Here is an 18,838-nt window from a genome sequence, read left to right as displayed (position 1 = left end):
CACATTGCTCCCTGCGGCATCGCCTTTTAGTGCAGACTTCACAGGCCTCCTTCGCTAGAGAAACCATCACTCTCTGAGTGGCATTGACCACTTTGTGATTGTTCGCTCCGTCAAAGTATTGGCGGCAGTCTCCCGACACCCAATAGCTTGACAATTTTGTAATTGCATTGTGTGATAAAAAGCTAATTAAGTTATAGAAGATGGCTTATCTGTTTTATTTTCCTCGCTGCTATCCAGGGGATGACCTCGATAAGATCAGTCAGAGGCTGCCGGTTGTGCTTTGTTTTTTTTCTCCCTCGCCTTTCCACACATGCGGCGCGTTAATGGCCGACACTTATAACTCCAGCGGATGGAGATGAGAAAGGGACTCCTTGATGACAGTAAGCTTTACACAAGATACAGAGATACCAGACGAGAGAACGCCTGGAGCGGAATCACCCGCCAATAAAGTTGGACTTTCTTGTGATCCCATAAACAACTGATAAGACTGGAAAGCCTAATGAGTGGATTTAGTTTAGTGACACTTGGAAAATGCGGGTTGACTCGTGTCTTATGAGAGGAAATGACAGCGCTCACGCTTGCCAATTTGCGCCGTAAGCGATGCAAATCGAGTTTGGGAGTTCGTTCTTGGAGGCAGCAGGCAGGCATAAAACTAAATGGCCCTCAGTTTAACTCATTCCCTCCCAGCCATTTTCACTGAAGCAATCCCCTTTGCTCCCGGCTGTTTTACTGGATTTTAACTGATTAGTCTTTTTGCAACATGTCCTTGGTTGATCTCTTATACTCTGCTATCACTTGCTAGCCGTTTTTGTAATAACTACTATTGCTTTAAGCTTTGTCTTCAGTTCAGAAGCTGCATCAACGCCTTCTGTATGCTCTAGCATTAAAAAAAGAAAACGCATAAATATGTTTTTGGGACCATGGTAATATCTCAAAAAGAACGTATTTATGCGTCTTTGGGAGCAAATTAGTTAAATGCCAATACAAGTAAAGACAAACACAAAAATACACAAATATAGATCGACAAAAAATTTCATGTTCTTGTTCCTTGCCATGTCGCATGAAGCGGAAGACATGTACACAAAAAAATAGAGCAAAGTCACTCAGATTTTAGCTATGACAGGGATCCCGAGAGACTTTGAGATTTTGCACATTGACAAAAACAAACTCATTGCTCACAGCCTCACACCTCTGGACAGGAACATGAACAGACATGCACTATTACATTTACTAACCCTTCAACTTGCAACAAACATCCAGAGAGCTGGGTATTCTTTAAATCACTATTCGAGTCATATGTACTAAGACCCGGGAACCATTTGCGGCCCACAGTCTATTTCTAGGGCCCTCAGCATATTTGAAAAATAACAGCATTATCTGTATCTGTTCGACCATCTAAATGATCTGTATTTGGAGTGGGCGTGGCATAAACCGTAAATGGGCGTGGTTTAACCTGAGGTAGGCTTAACAAAAATGGGTGGGGCTTACATCAATACATTACTGCATTTTTTTTAATGAAATTTAAAAAAATACCCCCAAAATGTAGTTTGAAATTGATATGGATATTGATATGGATTGAATTCAAAATTTTCAGTATTTTTTTGTTTATTCGAAATTTTTGGACAAAACAGCCTGATAAAGATTCAAATCAATGCTTTTGATCACAAAATAACTATTTTTCAAAAATGTTTTTATAAACTCAGAAAATGTATGTGTATGAATAAATATTTACCGAACAGTCTGAGAATTAACTTTTTTTTAAATCACAATATATATTTTTTTTTTTCTTCTTTTTTTTTTCTGGAGAGCTCAGTATTGTTCATTCGGTAATTTTACCGATTTGACATGTCATCATCATTGCTCTCCTTTTTTTTTTCTTTTATTTTTTTGTATGTGGGTGAATATGTGTATGTGCGTGTGTGCATGCGAGCGTGTGTGTATTCATTAGTTCACCTAAAACCTATTAAAAAAGTTTTCAGTACTCGATTTAGCCAGGGGGTTGGCTGGCGATATTTTTAGTTATTTTTAAGGAAACAATACGTTTACTCTGTGATATAAGCAAAACAGTAACTAATTGTGTCAAAGTGTCATTATTTCACTATTGTCCCATGAATATTTTACAATTGAATTAGGGGTGTTAAAATTAGTGTGTTAATTTTTAGTTAATTTTAAGTTCCTTTAACACCACTATTCGCAATTAATGACTGCCCATTAATTGGAAAGCCTGTACTGGGGGAATTCCGGTCGCAACTCAGCAGACGCGTCTACGTCAAAATTTAGCTGTAATAAATGTAATAATAATGCAGATATTTGTGGAGACTGGGGTCAAGTTGATTTTTACAATTTAAAAAATGTGCAGAATTTCTTCATGTTAAATATTAGAAAGCTCTTAATATGAAAAGAAAAATGCACTGAGCTGCCACTAACGTTTTACAAATGCAATGATGCCATCTAGTGGCAGAAAAATGACCTCAACACAAATCAACATCACACTCGTTTTTTACAGTAGAGTACATATTTTTTATTTTGACTCAATTTTATGAATTATTGTGAAATTACTGTATTAATGACTTAAAGATGCAGGCATATTTCTATTAGTTTAACATTTTTTTCCACTTTTATGTTAAGAGTATGAAAATTTAAAATTATTTTACTGTACATTTCGAACAGATATAAAAATTCTGATTAATCTTGAGTTAATTACTGAAATCATGCGATTAATTATGATTAAAAAATGTAAACGCCTGACTCCCCTAAATTAAATATATGCAGAAATGTGAGGGGTGTAAGCCTTTTGTGAGATACCGATGTCACTGTTAAATATTATTCTAAAATGTTTATTGGACAAACATCCACATCCACTCCTGACAGATAACAATCTCACCCACTATTTGCAGAGATATGATACTACAGATCTTTTTTCAGTCAGTTACACAAACATCAAGATTTTCAATTCAACTGTCTGCAAGCCTTTGGAGGGGGAAAAAAAAAAGAGTGTATAGCGCATAACTTCACACTGCCTTGTAAATGAGATTATCCCAGCGTAATGTAATTCAAGTCCAAAAATCCGCCATTGTTTTGTTTTAATAGGATGCAAGCGAATCAAAAAGTCCTTGGCAAGCACTCACGATGAATGAGTACACGAATATGCCGCAATGTGCTTTTCCCCTCTTTCAATTCCTTTGGTGGCGTCGTGGCTGCTTTTCAGGGGGAATTTGACAGTGCCCTCGGCATGCATTACCTAAATGAACGGTTATCCCGGCCCCTCGCCGAGGTCTTGTTTGCTTTTCAATAATTCACAACCTTCTCTGTTGCGAACTTCGCCTGCATGCGTGTCACGTCTGAGCTTGCTTTCTGCTCCTCTGTGCAGAGGAGAAAGTTTTTTTTTTTTTTTTACATGGATCTGAGATGCGGTGGATCCAAGTTGTTCTATGGGAGTAAATGTGAGGCAGTAGCGCGGCACAACCAGCAGGCGGTGCTCTACTGGCAAAAGCGTGGTAATTTAAGATGTGTTTTAGTGCTCTCACTAACGACTTTTTTTTTTAAATCGATAAATCGACTAACCCCCCCCAAAAAAAATTTTCTTTCTTTTACTTTTAATTGTCTTGTACAGTGTCCATTTGAGGAAATACAGTAACACATAAATTGACCTTTTTCAACTAAACATTTGTTTTTACTCCTCTTTATTTTATTATCTCAAATGAACACAACAAACCTCCCGGCGAGCTAATTGCCAACAAAATTTCCCATAATTACAAGCGGCGTATTCGTTTGGCTTCACCTTAATGGATGCCTGACTTAATTGCACGAGTTGTTTCTGAAAGGTTTTTCCCCTCTTTCTATTTCCAATTCCTCAGCGCGGCACGTGCGCTTCATTTGGCTGAGATGAAAATCCATGGTGAATGGAAGACTTTCATTGAGTCATTCAATAATTAACCTGTTTGTCATTCCCCCCCGTGCGTTGTCAGTAAAGTCAATATCAAGATGTACAGAAATCCAATAGCAATCTGGAATATGAAAAAAAATGAAATCTCACAGAGCATTTTTGTAAACTAGTATGTATAAACAAATGTGTCAAGAGTGCAGTTTCACAGAAAAGACGTGCAAGGGATAGAAAAGGCAGAAAAAAAAATCCTGCTTTGATGACAGACTATTGGCGAGTGGAGTGACCAATCATCTTTTCGCACGTTTTGACCGGATATTACGTCACACGTGGGTTTGTAGTCACAAAGCAATGGCGGACGCTAACAGCATGAATGGCGGACATGGAAAAGAGCAAATAAACGCTATGTTTTAGGAATTACAAAAGCAAACTCAGACGATGTCATGGCACGGCGCAATCGTTTCCCGTTCTTCTTCTTTTTTTTTAAATAACTGGTGGATCACATCTCTATGGTGTATACCGCCACCTACAGCGAGTCCCCTCTCAATATTCGCAAAAGAAGAATTTACTGAAACGGGCGTAAGTCGCATGTCCGTTTTGCACATTTTCAGTAAATTCGCTTAACAAATTCTAAACAATTGGATGGAAATCTAACTAATGTAGCAGTTCTATAAAAGTTTTATAAAAACATCATCTATGCTTGTATTGATTAGTACGTCTACGCCTTTTCACGTTATGGTAGCATTAATAGTATCAAGCCTCTCTCTCTCTTTCTCTCTCATCTCTCTCTCTAGTCTCTCACTCACAATAGTGTCCCTCTCTTCCTGTCTAGTCTCTCCCTCTCTCAAGTCTCTCTCTCTTTCTCTCTCTCTCTCTAGTCTCTCCCTCTCTATACTCTCTCTAGACTTTCTCCCTCTTGTCTCTCCCTTTATTAATTCTCTCTCTCTCCCTCTCTCTAGTCTATCACTCACTCTAGTGTCTCTCTCTCCCTCTCTAGTTTCTCTCTCTCTTTCCTCCCTCTCTTGCATCTCCCCTCTCTCTATCTAGTCTCTCTCTCTTTCTATCTATCTCTAGTGTCTCACTTCGCTCTCTCTCTCTCTAGTCTCTCACTCACTATAGTGTCTCTCTCTTCCTGTCTAGTCTCTCCCTCTCTCAAGTCTCTCTCTCTTTCTCTCTCTCTCTCTCTCTCTCTCTCTCTAGTCTCTCCCTCTCTATACTCTCTCTAGACTTTCTCCCTCTTGTCTCTCCCTTTATTAATTCTCTCTCTCTCCCTCTCTCTAGTCTATCACTCACTCTAGTGTCTCTCTCTCCCTCTCTAGTTTCTCTCTCTCTTTCCTCCCTCTCTTGCATCTCCCCTCTCCCTATCTAGTCTCTCTCTCTTTCTATCTATCTCTAGTGTCTCACCTCGCTCTCTCTCTCTCTCTAGTCTCTCACTCACTATAGTGTCTCTCTCTTCCTGTCTAGTCTCTCCCTCTCTCAAGTCTCTCTCTCTTTCTCTCTCTCTCTCTAGTCTCTCCCTCTCTATACTCTCTCTAGACTTTCTCCCTCTTGTCTCTCCCTTTATTAATTCTCTCTCTCTCCCTCTCTCTAGTCTATCACTCACTCTAGTGTCTCTCTCTCCCTCTCTAGTTTCTCTCTCTCTTTCCTCCCTCTCTTGCATCTCCCCTCTCTCTATCTAGTCTCTCTCTCTTTCTATCTATCTCTAGTGTCTCACCTCGCTCTCTCTCTCTCTAGTCTCTCACTCACTATAGTGTCTCTCTCTTCCTGTCTAGTCTCTCCCTCTCTCAAGTCTCTCTCTCTTTCTCTCTCTCTCTCTAGTCTCTCCCTCTCTATACTCTCTCTAGACTTTCTCCCTCTTGTCTCTCCCTTTATTAATTCTCTCTCTCTCCCTCTCTCTAGTCTATCACTCACTCTAGTGTCTCTCTCTCCCTCTCTAGTTTCTCTCTCTCTTTCCTCCCTCTCTTGCATCTCCCCTCTCTCTATCTAGTCTCTCTCTCTTTCTATCTATCTCTAGTGTCTCACTTCGCTCTCTCTCTCTCTAGTCTCTCACTCACTATAGTGTCTCTCTCTTCCTGTCTAGTCTCTCCCTCTCTCAAGTCTCTCTCTCTTTCTCTCTCTCTCTCTCTCTCTAGTCTCTCCCTCTCTATACTCTCTCTAGACTTTCTCCCTCTTGTCTCTCCCTTTATTAATTCTCTCTCTCTCCCTCTCTCTAGTCTATCACTCACTCTAGTGTCTCTCTCTCCCTCTCTAGTTTCTCTCTCTCTCTCTCCCTCTCTCTAGTCTATCACTCACTCTAGTGTCTCTCTCTCCCTCTCTAGTTTCTCTCTCTCTTTCCTCCCTCTCTTGCATCTCCCCTTTCTCTATCTAGTCTCTCTCTCTTTCTATCTATCTCTAGTGTCTCACCTCGCTCTCTCTCTCTCTAGTCTCTCACTCACTATAGTGTCTCTCTCTTCCTGTCTAGTCTCTCCCTCTCTCAAGTCTCTCTCTCTTTCTCTCTCTCTCTCTAGTCTCTCCCTCTCTATACTCTCTCTAGACTTTCTCCCTCTTGTCTCTCCCTTTATTAATTCTCTCTCTCTCCCTCTCTCTAGTCTATCACTCACTCTAGTGTCTCTCTCTCCCTCTCTAGTTTCTCTCTCTCTTTCCTCCCTCTCTTGCATCTCCCCTCTCCCTATCTAGTCTCTCTCTCTTTCTATCTATCTCTAGTGTCTCACCTCGCTCTCTCTCTCTCTCTAGTCTCTCACTCACTATAGTGTCTCTCTCTTCCTGTCTAGTCTCTCCCTCTCTCAAGTCTCTCTCTCTTTCTCTCTCTCTCTCTAGTCTCTCCCTCTCTATACTCTCTCTAGACTTTCTCCCTCTTGTCTCTCCCTTTATTAATTCTCTCTCTCTCCCTCTCTCTAGTCTATCACTCACTCTAGTGTCTCTCTCTCCCTCTCTAGTTTCTCTCTCTCTTTCCTCCCTCTCTTGCATCTCCCCTCTCTCTATCTAGTCTCTCTCTCTTTCTATCTATCTCTAGTGTCTCACCTCGCTCTCTCTCTCTCTAGTCTCTCACTCACTATAGTGTCTCTCTCTTCCTGTCTAGTCTCTCCCTCTCTCAAGTCTCTCTCTCTTTCTCTCTCTCTCTCTAGTCTCTCCCTCTCTATACTCTCTCTAGACTTTCTCCCTCTTGTCTCTCCCTTTATTAATTCTCTCTCTCTCCCTCTCTCTAGTCTATCACTCACTCTAGTGTCTCTCTCTCCCTCTCTAGTTTCTCTCTCTCTTTCCTCCCTCTCTTGCATCTCCCCTCTCTCTATCTAGTCTCTCTCTCTTTCTATCTATCTCTAGTGTCTCACTTCGCTCTCTCTCTCTCTAGTCTCTCACTCACTATAGTGTCTCTCTCTTCCTGTCTAGTCTCTCCCTCTCTCAAGTCTCTCTCTCTTTCTCTCTCTCTCTCTCTCTCTCTCTCTAGTCTCTCCCTCTCTATACTCTCTCTAGACTTTCTCCCTCTTGTCTCTCCCTTTATTAATTCTCTCTCTCTCCCTCTCTCTAGTCTATCACTCACTCTAGTGTCTCTCTCTCCCTCTCTAGTTTCTCTCTCTCTCTCTCCCTCTCTCTAGTCTATCACTCACTCTAGTGTCTCTCTCTCCCTCTCTAGTTTCTCTCTCTCTTTCCTCCCTCTCTTGCATCTCCCCTTTCTCTATCTAGTCTCTCTCTCTTTCTATCTATCTCTAGTGTCTCACCTCGCTCTCTCTCTCTCTAGTCTCTCACTCACTATAGTGTTTCTCTCTTCCTGTCTAGTCTCTCCCTCTCTAGTCTCTCACTCTAGTGTCTCTCTCTCTCTCTCTCTCTCTCTCTCTCTCTCTCTCTTTCTCTCTAGTCTAACACTCACTCTAGTGTCTCTCTCTCCCTCTAGTCTCTCTCTTCTCTCTCTCTCGCTATTGTCTCCCCTCACTCTCTCTCTAGTCTCTCACTCACTATACTTTTCTCTCTCTGCTCTTTCTAGTCTCCCCATCTCTACTCTCTATTCTCTCACTCTAGTGTTTCTCTTCTCTCTCTCTCTCCCTCTCTCTAGTCTATCACTCACTCTAGTGTCTCTCTCTCCCTCTCTAGTTTCTCTCTCTCTCTCTCCCTCTCTCTAGTCTATCACTCACTCTAGTCTCCCTCTCTCTTTCCTCTCTCTCTGTCTCAATCTCTCTCTCTCTCTCTCTGTAGTGCAGGGGTAGCCAAGTTCAGCCCTCGAGAGCCCCTATCCAGCCTGTTTTCCATGTCTCCCATCTTCAGCGCAGCTGAATCAGCTCATGATCAGCTAATCAGCAAGCTTTGCAAAAGCCTGATAATGATCCTGATCATGAATCAGGTGTGTGTTAGTGGAGAGAAACATGGAAAACAGGCTGGACAGTGGCTCTCGAGGACCGAACTTGGCCACCCCTGCTCAAGCCTCTCTCTCTCTCTCTCTCTCTCTCTCTCTCTAGTCTCTCCCACACTCTAGTGTCTCTCTCTCACTCTGACAGATGCACAATCATTTTTAATGTAGATCCGATCCTCGAGGGTCTGAGTCCTGCATGTTTTAGAGGATTCCCACGTTCAACACAGCTGATTCATATATAAGCTAATCAGCAAGCTCCGCAGGAGCCTGATAATGATCCTGATCGCTGAATCAGGTGTGTTGGAGTAGAGAAACCTCGAAAACATGGATGACTCTGGCCACTGAGGACCGGATTCTGACACCTGTGATGTAGATGACCTCCAGAATGGGAGTAGTACGGCAATGGGAATCGTGGAGTGGAATGGATGACGTGTTCTGAAAGTTTTCAGTCTGCCATCTATGCTGTATGTCCTCGCACATCACATGCAGTGCTTTGGAATCTTAGCTGATTTTTTGGTATGGTACTGCTTCCACCCTTTACTGTTGCCAGCGTGTCTTCTTTCACACCCGTCTTAGGCAATGGACCCCCACAGGTCTAGTCACACGTTAAAAGTCAGTTCACGCTGCGACCGGGTTCGTTATCACATGTGATCAATACAGCGGTTCATGCTGGCTCCGCGTCTCAGGAGGTCCCCTCACTAAATTTTTTATTTTATTTTTTGCAGAAGACGCAGCTCTGTCTCTTGCAGGGTCGTAATGGAGAGGAGGCCATGTGCCAGAGAAGTAATTAGCCTGTTGGGCAGTTAAACATTTCTGCAAGAGAAGGCCTTCCAGGCGAGCCGTGCTGATGGAAGCTTTGTTGGAGCGAAACCTCCCGCTGCACGCACACAAAGACGAGCGCAAAGACTAATGAGGGACGCTGGAGGTAATACTGTCGAACTTGGATGAAGCTACGCTCAACCTCCGCCACCTCCCCACGCTCTCGCGCTTTACAGCAGCGGCAGCTATCCAAAAATGTTATGCTCCTTTTAATCACCATCTGCTTTCATTCCTGCCAATACTTATTTAACATTGTGGTTTCACCCGGCCACACCCATGGCCAGAGGGAATGTGAGAAAGAAAAATGCCCACACAGAAGGGTCTTAACTGTCATTCAAACCCATCACCTTTCGAGCGAGTCATGAGGAAGTAATATTTCTCCGATGACCGATCAATGGACACCATTGTCTATCCATACAAGAGCATATAAAGTCCTTCTATCAAATAAATTTGATGAAAAGAATGTGTGGTAATAAACATGTAATACATGTGTAATAAACATAATTAAATAGTGCCAATTATGATTTTGTGCCAGGTGTTGGGGGGAAGTCTATTGTTTAGCTATACAAGAGGATATAGAGTCCCTCTATCAAATAATTTACACACAAAAAAGTATGTGTGGTAATAAACATGTAATACATAAATAGCACCAATTATGATTTATGCCATGTGTTGGGGGGGAGTCTATTGTCTATCCATGCAAGAGCATATAAAGTCCTTCAACCAAAAAATTTACACAAAAAGTATAAGTGTGGTAATAAACATGTAATACATGTGTAATAAATATCACTGAATAGTGTCAATTATAATTTTGTGCCAGGTGTTGGGGGGAAAGATATTCTTGTGCTCTTACTTCACTAGCTGCCTCATTAAAGTCTAAGGTAAGCACCGATTGTGATCCATTTTCTAGGGTATGCTGCAGAAATGATTATTCATTCATTTACTTCAGTTGGTGCATCATGCAAGTGTACAGTTAATGTTAGTTTCAGTGTTAGTAATGAACACAAAATAAACGTAAAGTACTCTACTAGCACAAATTAACATCCAAATTTTAGTGTGTTGTGTAAATAATTGTGTGCATTTACTTCAAGAATAGTAATAAGCAATTCATGATATTCTCCAACCAAAGTGTGTTTAGGGGGAATATTATTGTGAATGTCAGGCTAAACACTTTCCAGACCATTTGACTTCAGAGGCAAGCTGGTGTAACGTGTGACGTCTTCGACGCGTCCTCAAGTAGCAGCCCGCTTTTGCTGATCTTCTCGGCTTTGGAGTGTGTCGGGTCAAAAATACCGCGCTTTCTCAAAGGTGACCTGGTCGGCCTGAATGTGTCAGGAAGCATCAAGCCGACAAGCTCACACAGCGTGTAATCTGACGACTTTGGAGGGCACAAATGTTTAGCGCCGTTCAGAATGTCACACGTTGCAAATCTCCCAACAGTTTTTCTCAGAGGCGATTGTATAGCACGTGTAGTGCCCCTCCCCCATCCCAAAAAGAACACAATTCTAAACTGAATTCCCTGAATGCTAGTTTTGGCACTAATGCTATAAATATGTAATAAGCGCATATCAATCATGTAATAAACAAATGTTTCATTTTCATTGAATTCACTTGTTCTTGTGTTAGCAAAAGTAGTGTCAATGCTAGTTTTTGGTGCTGTTAAAAACAAGTGACATTCAGTTGACTGGTGAGGCATTAATAGTCAGATTTACATATATATATATATATATATATATATATATATATGTATATATATATATATATATTATATATATATGTGTGTGTGTGTGTGTGTCAGGCGATGACATTTTTTAAATTGTAATTCATCGGATGACTTCAAGTTAACTCATGATTAATCGTAAATTTTATATCTGTTCTAAATGTACAGTAAAATGTACTTTTTTTTAAAGGTTTTATACGCTTGTTAACAAAAATGGGGAAAAATGTTAAACTAATAGAAATATTGATACAGTAATTTCATAATAATTCATAAAATTGGGTTAAAATTAAAAAGATGTACTGAGTGTGATATTGATTTGTGTTGAGGTCATTTTTCTGCCACTAGATGGCATAATTGTATTAGTAAGATGTTGGTGACGGCTCAGGATTTTTCTTTTCATATTAAGAACTATCGAATCTTTAACATGAAGTAACTTGTGAAATTGTGCACATTTCTAAAATTGTTAAATACAACTTGACCCCAGTCTCCACAAATATCTGCATTATTATTACATTTATTAGCAAAATTTTGACGTAGACGTGTCTGCTGCATGGCGACCGAAATTCCGCCAGTACAGGCTTTCCAAGTAAGGGGTGTCGTTTATCGCGCGTTAAAAAAAATTGTGGCGTTAAAGGAACTTAAATTAACTCAAAATTAGCGCACTAATTTTGACACCCCTAATAGTTTCCCTTTGAATCATGCAGCATTGTTTATGCAAGTTTTAGCCCAAAAAAATGTAATAAACATGTAAAAAATCGTTAATAATCATCAATACCAATTAAACCTTCATTTCTTATGTGTGCTCATGTAATTAGATCACGTGTTGCTAATTCCTCACTCCTTAGAGTTGGATTCCTTTCAAATCTACTGTACAGTACTGGATACTTCCATTTGCTACAAAGGCGAGGACAAGCATGTCTCCACTTAACCTCAGTTACCTCATGTGCCAAGTATGCTGCAAAAATCAATATGCTTCTTACTTGGACATAATAAATTGTACTACAGAGAAGGCAGGAAGGAGCTGGACATTTGGACTTTTTGACCGCAGCTAATTTATCTTCCCCCTGGGGTCGGATATCCTCTTAAAGCTACAGTCAAGGGTTGTCATTCTGGCATCATACGTGAAACAGCATTCCCACCATATTTTATTAGTGATAAGATTATGACATGTTATACGTACTGTTCTTAAATCAAAGGCACTTGTGGTTCCAAGAAAGATTGACTCTAGGTCATCATTGGACATGAAACAAACTGCACAATGAGAGAATGCATGCAAACGATGAGCAAGCTCTGATTCAAAGCTTTTCCACCACGTGTCCTTCTTCCTGCTTTAACATTCTTGTGCATGTAAAAAAAAAACGCATTACGAACAAGATGTTTCCTCACAACATCATAATACAATCTACAACTGACGCGCTGTTTGCATTCATCAATTTCTGCCTAATTAGGTCTGGGATCAAAGCCGGGACAGGGGGAGAGAGAGAGAGAAAGTTTTCTGGAAGCAAAGAAGAGAGAGAAAAGAACGACATAAGCAGGCTGTGAGATCTAAAGCATCATTTCTTACGGAGAGCCTGCTGAGAGGGAGATACTGCACTCTTATGTAAGTCATCATTATCATCATTATATACGGACAGTGGGAGCGCGTCCCCCCTGGTTTTGGGCGTGGAGCTGTAGGAACGCCCTCGCCATCTACTGGTGGGCAGGGGAGAAGGGGGACGGGCACTACTAATGACCACCCAAGGGTAGAGAGTAACACTCGGGCCTTTTTTTTTTTTGGGAACAATAACGACATGAGTGATCCGCCGTCGGCTGGCGACCATTCATCATGCTAGACAAATCCGAGAGCCCTTTGGCCCCCTTTGTCATTTTGTCATTTTTTCAGGTGACTCTCAAGCACACGCGGGCATTTTTGCTAAAAATCCATGCACCGCTGCATCGTCATCATTATTCTCTTTGGGTGGAGACAAGCCACGTAAGAGTGCATGAATAGAAAATGTAATTAAAAACAAATAAATGACTAGATAAATAAACTAAATGACTAAGGGTGAAAATAAAAATATATAATTTAAAAATTAGATAAAAAAAATAAATATAAATGGAAATAAACAAAATGTCAATGTTATATTAATGGAACATTAAGCCTTAATATTTTATTTCAATTTTATTGCAACCGATTGTTTTTTAATTGATTAGTATTTTCAAAAAAAATTGTAAATGGTTAAGTTCCCAAAATCTAAAAAATAACTAAAATGTTACACTTTCACATATCTTTGTAATAATTTCAAACAAAAATAAAAGTGGTAGAGATTTCCCAGGTTCAGCAGCATCTCTTATAAAATTAACTGAAAATGTAAATAAATACATACCTGCCGTTAACAGTTTTAAATTGCTCTTTTATTGGCCAGCACTTTTTTTTTTAAAGGCCGACATCGATACATCGATCAAAATGCCGAATATAGGCGCCAATAATCGGCCCAGCCGATGATCGGTCTGTCCTTAACTCATTCACTGCCATTGATACTGTAGCTATAAACTTTGAAAAAAAAACATTTTAACTATTTCTAATTAGTTTTAAAAAAAAATTCCCCATTTTTGTTGACAAGAGTATGAAAACCTAGATTTTTTAGTTGTACATTTAGAACAGATATAAAAATTGTGATTAATCGCGAGTTAACTAGTGAGGTCATGCGATTAATTACGATTACAAATTTTAATCGCCTGATGCCCCTAATTTTTAATAATCTTTTCTTTTAAACAAAAAAAAAATTAACATTATTTTTTAATAATCTTTTTTTTTTTTTTTTTTTTTTTAAGAAAAGATTATTAAAAATTAGGGGCGCCAGGCGATTACAATTTTTAATCGTAATTAATCGCATGACTTCACCAGTTAACTCACGATTAATCAAAAATTTTATATCTGTTCTAATACAATAAAAAATGTTATAGGTTTTCATACTTTTGTTAACAAAAGTGGGGAAAAAATTTAAACTAATAGAAATAGTTCAAATGAATTTTTGACGTCTATAGCCGTCAATGGCAGTCAATGAGTTAATATAACGAAAACCTCTAAATTAAAACACAATCCATTCTTTGATGCTGGTTGACAATTTTTCCCAAAAGGAATCTGTCCCCCCCCCCAAAATTTTTACCATGGTAGGCAAACATATTTTTACACTTAAAATGTTCATAACAGGCTCATATAACAACCAATCATGACTCAGTCAGTTTGGTCATGTGATGTTTACAAGCTGAGTTGTGATTAGTTGCTAGTAGCCCTGAGCATAATTTTCAGTCGACAGCATGTAGCAAAATGTCCGCCACCTGAGATGGCTAAAAACGGGTAGATTGTATTTATGTCATATTTATTTATTATTTATTTATGACATCCGGTGAGCCGGTTGCGCCAGCATCATTAAACTTCGGGTGACTATAAATGATTATGAGTTTATTATATACATGTAAATGTTTTGTTTTGAATGCTTTAATATGCTGAACCTACTAATTATCCATCAGTCGAAGCAAAATACCGAAAAAAGCACAGGTGAAAGGTAAAAGAGAACTGCGCGATCATTTCCCCCAAGATGGCTCTGTTCTTACAAAAAAAGGTTACAGCCTCCAATTCCCCGCTGAGGTGGTGAACTGTAATTGCCTGCTGTTGCTCTCATCAAACTGCTGTCACTTCCTGTCGCGGACCCCCCACTGTAACGCCCGCGAAACCTCTTCAGAGTAAGCACAAATCACGCCGACAGTTCTGTGTTTCTTGTCGGGGGGGCGAGGGGGCGTCTTCCAAACATTTCCGCCTTGCTTATTATTGCCGCAGAATCTGCGACAGCGCAGCTCAGCAGCAGAGTTAGTTAGCGATCGTTTTTTTGATTGAGGAAACGTCTGAGTAACTTCTTGACATTCCTTTCACCCTCCAACTAGCAACACAAAAGCTATGCGCGCTTCCCGGGGAAAGTTTTTGTTCCACAACCCGGAGTTTCCATATCGTGATGCGAAGAGCGATGGGTGTTGCCTTTGATTCCCGCTGCTAATTTGTTAGCCTGGTAGGGAAATTTCCCAGGGGACAGAAACGGGAAATATTCCGACCGCAAATACATAAAATATTCAATATTCTTTGCACTGCTTCAAATCATAGGTCCTGCATCTAATTAGGTCAAATGTATCGAATCTTACTGTAATTCCAAATATGTTTTATTTTGACCATGTTATGTTTCGGTTTTGTAGAGGTTGGGTTTTGTTTATTACGGGTATGTTTGTTGTTTTTGTCTGTGGTTGGTGTTTGTCATGTGTTCCTGATTTCTCCCCTTGTCTCGTTATGTCTGATCACGTCCACCTGTGTTTCTTCCCTTCCCAGTGTGTCTGACCAATCGGTGCTCTCAGCCTATTGTGTTCCCCAGGCGTGTCTCATCAGTGTCTGTGTATTTAGTCTGTTGTGTTTGTCCTGTCTGGGTCAGTCCGTTGTCATTCTCAAGTTTTGTCGTTTCCCCCCAAGTCTTGCTAGTTCCTCGTCATGCCACTTGAGTTTGGTTTGATTTAAGACTTTGTTGTTTTTTGTGGACACGTTGTGCAACATCTTGTTTTTGTTTAATTAATAAAACCTTTTTGTTTTGGACTTTACCTCGGCCTCCTCGCTCTGAATTCACGTTTTTCTTTTTTCGATATGCTTCAAAATCCACCCCCTCCAAGCGTAGAAACGTTTTTTAAATTTTTTTTTTTATTTCTAGTGTTTCCATTCAGTTTTATTTTCACATTACTTGAAAATTCGAATAAAAATGGCTAGATGGAAACCCCACTAATGTCAGTGGCTTAGGCTCAGTTTACAATCTGTTATATGCATCCTAGACTTAATGAGGTTTAGCTGGCAAGTTAATGCACATTATGTTGACAAGCATTCTTGGTTCAAATTGTGGCTACTGGAATGGGAATTATTGTAATTATACTTTAAAAAAAAAATCTAATAAGAAAAAAAATAGGATCATATAGACAAAAATGAATGACCTGGAAAATGTTGTAGGTCACTTTGTTCATGCAAATTTTCTCATGATGCAGACCAGTGTAAAAAGTATCACAATACAATTGGAGTGAATTAAATCGCATAGTAATCATTTTAGCATGTTGCATTGTAGGATAGGGCGGGAAATTTTTGGGCTAACATTGGCTAACATAAATTAATCGTCACAAACAGTTCTGCCTTGAATTTGTAATTAATCATTTTCAAACCATATGTGCAAAACCCGTACGTAATATTTTGCCACTTCCAAGTTAACCGCACGGCCATTTGTCGTCACACTTCCATGGAGCAAGAAAAATGTCCATGTTTTGAAGTCTTGTTAAACAAAGAAAATAAAGCTTGGGTTGTGTACATGCCGGCAAGCCGGCCGGATGTCTATTTGAGGTCATGACTCCGTTTTGGCGGGTTTTAAGTCAACTAAAACTGAACAAGTTAAAGCCTCGTCACAGTACGTCCCATCATTACTTTACGGGAGCAAAGCACCTTCCGCAAAAATTGTTATAATGACAAGTTTGCTCTGTATTATTCATTTGGCTGTTACTAACATGAGATTCATTTTTCAAAAATCATTTCCTTTTTAATACATTTTGTAGAAACTTTATTTGGACGTACGCCGCCATTGTTATTTACGTCGCAACGCATTCAGTGCGTCGTGACGTAAAATGGCGGCAGGCTCTCTGCCGAGCAATGTGAAACGCCCATAAAGAAAGCAAGGTAGTCTCCGTAGCGTTCCTAAAGTGGCGATCAAAACTCTTGAATGCGTCTGGTGAATGACAAAAGCGCGGCGTGGGGGAGGGCGACTCTCCCGATCGCATGTTTGTTTCTTTAGGAACGAGGCTTACCTTGCTTTCTTTATAAGCGTTTCACATTGCTCGGCAGAAAGCCGCACGTTGTGACGTAAATAACAATGGCAGTGTACGACCAAATTGTATTCAACTGGAAATGATTTTTGGAAAATGAGTAACAACTAAATAAATAATATAGAGCAAACTTGTCATTACAGTCGGGGCTCCACGTGTTTCGCTGCATGTTAAAGCTTCTCCAGCTTTTTTTTTTTTTTTTTTTTTTTTTTAGAGCTCAGTATTGTTCATTCGATTTGACATCATCATTGCTCTCCTTTTAAAAAAAATAAATTAATAAAAAAATAAATAAATAAAAAAATATATATATATTTTTTAAATATATAGAATAAAGCTTCTCCAGCTAACTTAGCTTAGCATAGCTTGCACTATCAACACTGTGATCCTGTGTGAGTGTCAGGTGACGTGATTATTGTTGGAAATGGGAATGAAAAATAACGGCGTCTGTGTAGGTCGATTACCGGAGTAAAGTAATCGATTCTTAAAGATTAGTTCATGATAGCCCAATTGATTTGCAACCAGACTGAATCGTTTTGTATGGGATTCGATTTATACTCTACATCGAGTGAACGTATCGTATTCCTGGCAGTTGTAACGACATCACCTCTGCCTCAGTGAGGGAGGGGCGTGGACCGTCGGGAAGGCTTGTTCGCAGCTCTCCGAGACGCTTAGCCCCATATGGTGCGAGGGACAAACCAACCAGGGAAAATGTCAGCCAAGCCAAAGAATTGCACAAGCGACCAGCGGAGTACGGATAAGAACGTTCGGATACAGCGATGCACAAGTAAACACATCACAAGCTAAAGCCTGTGTGATTTATTGCAACGCCGCGGTGACATTTTCAACAGTGGCATGAAAAGCCTGTTTTATTTATTTATTTACTTTTATTTATTTATCTTTGGTAGGGGACTCCATTGAGCTGTCTGCTGATCTTTTAGGGGAAGAAAAGGAGAATCCAACCTACTCTGGCCTCAAAGTGGCGCAAGAGGGAACTTGATAAAAAAAAGCCAATAGTGCTTGATGCCTGACCGGAATAATGAATCAGGCCTTCTCTTGATTCCTCAATACAGCGGTATCACCAAAGTCAAGTGTGATTTGGTTTTAGTTTAGCTTTTTGTGTTTTCCACTCGCACACAACAACGTATGATAACCATAAACCAGGATATTAATCATATTATGTTAGGGACGTATATTATTATTTAAAGGGTACATGTCCCCTTTAAAATATAGCAAAAAAAAAAAGTTCTATGATGGTGACAGTTTGACCCACAAAGAGGCTAATTCCATTTCCACTATCTGGTATGGGAAAAATGTGTTTGTTTTGAGGTTCAACTGTACATCAACAAAGTGAAACTGAGGGACATTGTGCAACATTAATGCTAATTTAGCTTAAAAAATCAACACATTTGTATGGCCACATTCTGCAAATTGATCCTCTTGACTTAAGATTTGTCATCATGCTTTCTCATACCTGTTAGCGATACGCTTCAGTGTTATCAAATGTGTAAATGTGCATTTGGTGCCTTGATTAAATCAGTAAAATACCTCCATTTTAAATGCCACAAGCTTGTGTGCTTAACCTCAGTTGTAAGTGCTTTTCAAAAATGCCCGGAAAAGTTTTTTTAATTCTCACCTGCGCTCCAAATTGAGTTTAGAAGAGAGATGGAGAGGGGGACAGAAAGAAAAAAGCTGGCAAAGCAGATCCCAAGTCAGCGTTCCAGGTGCTCGAAAGCTTGCCAAGAAGTGCACAGTAAAACTTGGGAAAAAGATATAAAAGGTATTGAGAAGTGCTGAAGCAGGAACTCCCTCCCATGCTGAATGTTTACATATAGCAGCACACTCTGTATTTACAAGCCATCACATAAGAACGGAGCATATATATATATATATATATATATATATATATATATATATATATATATATATATATATATATATATATATATATATATTAGGGGTGTGCCAAAATATCGATTCTCATAAGAATCGTATGTATATGTATATGTAGTATGATTCAGAATCGATTTTAAATGTCCCAAAATCCATTTTATTTAAATTAAATTATACTGTCTTGCCTTTGTCTGTGTGTGCCTTTATTTGATGCACTGTCCATGTTGTACTCGGTTTGGCCACTGAGGGGCAGTGTGGTTCCACACGGTCTAATGCACTGTTGAAGTTGAAGCCACATGAGAGAGTAGAA

At 39.7% G+C, this 18,838-nt stretch overlaps 1 protein-coding gene across 7 annotated transcripts in view; it reads left to right on the top strand.

Annotated features, from left to right (window-relative positions):
• Nucleotides 1-18,838, top strand: part of loxl1 (lysyl oxidase-like 1) — a 66,888-nt gene that overhangs the window by 11,323 nt on the left and 36,727 nt on the right. For 5 of the 7 annotated variants that reach the window (XM_077564066.1, XM_077564074.1, XM_077564064.1 and 2 more), the window contains exons 2-3: nt 8,951-9,150; nt 12,213-12,364. The exons of 1 other annotated variant lie outside the window; for it this stretch is intronic. The gene's annotated coding sequence lies outside the window, so the exon portion shown is untranslated. Of the gene's footprint in view, nt 1-8,950; nt 9,151-9,864; nt 9,926-12,212; nt 12,365-18,838 lie in introns of all 7 variants that reach the window. One more of the 7 variants, XM_077564065.1, reaches the window with a different exon arrangement.

This window comes from Vanacampus margaritifer, chromosome 4 (genome assembly GCF_051991255.1).
Source record: "Vanacampus margaritifer isolate UIUO_Vmar chromosome 4, RoL_Vmar_1.0, whole genome shotgun sequence".
NCBI classification, from domain to species: domain Eukaryota; kingdom Metazoa; phylum Chordata; class Actinopteri; order Syngnathiformes; family Syngnathidae; genus Vanacampus; species Vanacampus margaritifer.
This window is presented reverse-complemented; position numbering and strand designations above follow the sequence as displayed.